The sequence below is a fragment of the Montipora capricornis genome, chromosome 9 (assembly GCF_036669925.1).
Source record: "Montipora capricornis isolate CH-2021 chromosome 9, ASM3666992v2, whole genome shotgun sequence".
NCBI classification, from domain to species: domain Eukaryota; kingdom Metazoa; phylum Cnidaria; class Anthozoa; order Scleractinia; family Acroporidae; genus Montipora; species Montipora capricornis.
This window is the reverse complement of record NC_090891.1, coordinates 25,126,163-25,130,748: the sequence shown is the minus strand read 5'-3', so window position 1 is coordinate 25,130,748 and position 4,586 is coordinate 25,126,163. Positions and strand designations below refer to the sequence as shown.

At 38.7% G+C, this 4,586-nt stretch overlaps 1 protein-coding gene across 1 annotated transcript in view; it reads left to right on the top strand.

The window, feature by feature from the left end:
• Window positions 1-1,199: 1,199 nt before the first annotated feature.
• The window catches only part of LOC138016136 (RYamide receptor-like), an 8,745-nt gene continuing 5,358 nt past the window's right edge, over window positions 1,200-4,586 (top strand). The window contains exon 1 of the mRNA XM_068863320.1: window positions 1,200-1,314. The gene's annotated coding sequence lies outside the window, so the exon portion shown is untranslated. The remainder of the gene's footprint in view (window positions 1,315-4,586) is intronic.

The window sequence follows — 4,586 nt, the reverse complement described above, 5'->3', positions numbered from 1 at the left end:
CACAAAGCAATAATATCATTGGTTAAAAGAGCATAAATAATCGTGCTGCACGTGAAGCACGGATTTTATCACGTATGCTTGCTGTCCTCTGCATAACGACGACAAATTTGAGGTTTTGACGACAACGTTGACGAACAATGGTGAATCTATCCTTCTCTCTCCTTATTTCAAATCCTAACGTACTAGTAGACCACTTTTCTCATTCTTAATTAAAGCGCATTTTGATTTCGACCTCGCTGAGTGCCCGAGGTGGTACTTGGGTCAACTTTTGCTGGGTATGTTCCGCTGGCCTCTCAGTCAGAACCCCTTCCCCGTTATAGTCTATTTCATGGCCAATTATAGACCCCATCTTAGTTACTTTAGGGTAAATGTAAGTTTAGCGACCCCAGCTTAGTCACTTTCAGTTTACGTATAAACGTTACATTAAGTCATTTAATTGTAATTTCAAAACGGAATGTAAGCCGACTAGTAAATATTAAATGAACAGCGCTACACTTCTTTCTGTAACAGCTTCTTTTTAACCGCGAATTGTTCCATTTTTAAGTCCAACAAGCCAGAATTTTCTTACCCCCAAAATCCCGACAATTTGCGACCCCATTCGAGTAACTGTCGGGGACTCTGTTGAAAAATACAACCCCAATATAGTCAATCCAGTCGTGAAAATGCTACCCCATCCAAAGGCACATCCCCAATAGCTCATTAATAGGAAGTGACCCCCCTCTCCCCCCCGGGGGGGTGGGCTGAGTTCCGCATCGAAAAAGTTATTATCGACTCTCCCGTTCATTTCATTTACAGTGATTGTTACAGAAAATCAACCAAAACCTTATTCATCCTGGAGACGGGATCACCGAATTATATTTGCAGTTATAATGCCGTCTTGAGCAAGGCATTTTTAGGTAATTGTCCAAACCACGAGCCCCGAGAGCCCTGTAACGAAAACTGGATTTTACAACCCTGAAGTTTTCTTGACTATTATTTTTTATCGGTAGATTGATGATACTCGAAACGAGAGGTTTTCGTGGACCAAATGTCTCACCAGATTGATTTGATCAATTTAAAATTTTAAAATGGGACTGAATAAATATTTGGTACTGAAAAATGATTATCCATTTATACACCTGTTACCCACGTATGCAACTGTGTAAAGAAAGTTTCATGATTAAGGAAACAACACGATGACAGAGTTAGGCCTGCAACCAGTAACCGTGGGGTCGAGAGTCAGAGTCGCTAATCGCTACACCACCGTGCCTTCGAATTCACACAAGTATCCTTTTCTCTTTTCTTGAGAGCCAAACGGAACAAGAAAAATATGAGGTAGGAGAGCAAATTCCCTTTATTTGGCCCTATTCTGATGTTCTGTTCGCTATTGCAAAGTTATTTTAAGGACTACACCCTATCATGAGTCGGATGGCGCGAAAACGACGGGACCGCGCGGTCATGAGAAATCCAGATAAAATAACCCTCGTAACATAAAACGGCAAAAGGCAAACGCCAAGCTGCTGATTGCCAGAAAAGTATGGTAATTCAGTTATTGTAACTCGCTCCTCTCTTTTAAGAAGTTACTTGATTCCTGTAACTAACAAGAAAGAAATGAGTTTATATCAAACAAGTTGCTTCCACTTTCGGCAAAAAACGTAATTTTTAGTGTGACGTTTCCCGTTCGTAGTAAACTCGATGCCAAATCTCTCTTATTTGTGCGTAAAAAAACGAAACGTTCGAGATTACAAGAAAAAATAATAAGGAAATTTGGGGGGAAGGGTGATTTCATTGCGAGGTTTTTACTGAAATATCTTCTATTTTCTCTGAGTTGTTAAAGGTTTTTGGCAGATACTGTTAGTGCAATAGGCGGTTTTGTCTATTTCAGGGAAAAACCACCTAATATAAACCAGTAGGGTATCATCTATTTATTTCAATGTGACTTGAGTGTTATATATACACTAAGGCATTTACACCATCCAGCGAGTGGATGAACATGAGAACCAGTGATCTTCCATTGGCAACGACTGTATTGTCCCGAAAGACTTTGACAAATGGTTTTCAGTTCTTAAAAAGTGTAGCCACAATACGTTCGATAGTTTAGTAAATAAAATGTTACTAATCAGAGACTTGTCACCATCCCTTAACGTTCAATCGCATTCAATCGGCACCTAACTATTTAAGTGACATTGCTTAATTACTTATTCAATATGTTAATAGTCTCTGATCGTTTTATTCTTGAAAATGGTGTCATGAGGACGCCGAAACGTCTTTTATTAAGTTTTTACAAAATTAAATTTAGATTACAGCTAATACCGCATTTCGGATATTAAACATTCGTGAGAATTGCCTGAACTCCAAAAAACTATAAAATCTGGACAATGATCAAAGAATCTAAGTTTAGTGATAGGTCGAGGGATGGATTCGAACCGCTGAAAGTAGAGGTTTAAGTGCAAGAAACAATGCAAGTTCAAAACATTGAGATTGGATCGTTCGTCATTGCATTTTTGAAAAAAAAAAAAACAATCTCGTGCAATGCGAGGGGCCTAGATTTCCAGGTAATGGCTGTATAGTCGTAACGGAAATTCGTGTTTTGGTATTGTTATTGCGCATACGTTCTGCGCACCTCGAGATACTCGGATTTCCTATCGGTGATGCTTACCAACAAAGGGATATTTTTGCGCGGTTTAAAATTATGCAGAGAAAGTAGATCTTAGTAAGTACTATTGGTATCCAAAAAGAAAATTGGGGGTAACCATGTATTTTTCAGAGATAATATTAAGCTTCAATTTGAGAAAGAACACCGTACATGGCTTTGTATTTTAAAGCTTTTTACCAATATTGTTCTTGAATTATCTTTGACAAATGCGTGATTACTCCCAACTTTCTTTTTCGATTTCAATAAACACTTGTTAAGATCTACATTTCCCGCATAATCATAAACCGGGGCAAAAATATCTTAAATTAGTAGGCACTGTCCTTAAAAGAGTCCAATTGGCACGTTCTGCGCTTGGTTTCGTTCTAAGAACCTGTGACTTACTTTTAACATGAAAAAAAAAACACTACGTAGACATTTATGCTTACTATCCCCTTTAAGACTGAGTACCTATCATGTAAGCTGTACTTCCATGTATTGGCTAACCTGCGATCAGGCCCATTTTTAGCTTCGCCCATATGTTCTCTTATGTCGTCGCTCGCTAAAATTGGGCCTGACCAAAAGTCTCTCAAGAATTCCGTTTGGTCGGCCAAATTTTGGCCGACCAAACTCGTGATCTGATTGGCTGTTGAAACGCCGGAAGTGAAAAATGCAATCGTGATTGCGCGGAGCTCTCGTGAAGTCCTCGAGACTAATCCGCCATAAGTGTACGAAGAAATTTGCTCCCTTTTGTTCTTACAATGCCGTGGACGGTGCAACTTGATTTTTTTTGTATAAATGGAGATATGCCATCTGAAATATCTCATAACTTGTCCAGAATCGGGTTTGAATCTCTGGAACGAGTGAAATTAGCGATTCCGTTGTCGAGCTCTGTGGCCATGGGGTTGAAAGAACTTTGGCACAAAGTTCCCTGATGTTTTGAAAGCCGCTAAATAGCTGGTTCTTACAAATGGCAATGAAAGCCGATGCATATTGGTTTCCTGGATGAGACAAGGGACATATATATCAACAGGAGGAGATGCTGATAAAATCGCAAGTTACACGAATGCATGTTTTGAATATCTGTGTATCAAACGGCTTTATTTATTTACTGTACATCACTGATGACACGGTTTTTTTGCACACTTCATAATATTTCCAGTTGATTTAACGTAAAACTCACACTCCAGAAACTAAAATGCAATGTTTCCAGAGAGATCAATTGTACAACAATAAAAGAAACTTTGCGAGTCCATCTTACTGTTCGTACTCCATCAAAAAATTAACAGCCAAACGTATCATGATTTTACTGCGCGCAATTCTAGAAATACACTGCAACTGAAGATATTACCCGAAAAAATCACCAAAGAAACCTTCATGGGAAACACGTTAAAGGAATAATGTATTTCTCTTTTTTTTCTTTAAAAATCTATTGCCAAACCGTCCAACGACAAAATGCTAGGTTATCTCAATTACAAATTAAGATGTCAAGCTTAAAATATTGCATATTCAGTGAAGTTCGGAGGGAGAATTACACCGGCCTTTGCCGCAATATAGTCGTCGAAAACATTCCCCATGCTTTAAATGTGTTTTTCTCAAATTAAAGCCAACGGTAACTTTCGAATTCGTTTATAATCTTCCTCCCACGGTAATTAACTTTGGTCAAAACAAAATAGCGTGAATCTGCCGTCCACGCGTGTATTGGTGTAATGGAAGTAAATTTGATTGGCCGACGAAGGACATGTCAATCAATCAAAAAAGGTGGGCGGAAGGAATTTCGAAGAGGAATTTGGTCAGGCTCTATTTTTCGTTTCGCCAACTCCACATTACGTAGCACGCGAAACTAAAATAGAGCCTGATCGCAGGTTATGTATTGGCTTAAATAAGAATATGTAAGTTAAAGGTGCATTATAAATATTAATGAGGTTTTTTTTTCAATCGCCGAGATCGGATCCTCGAAGGTGTAAAAGTAACG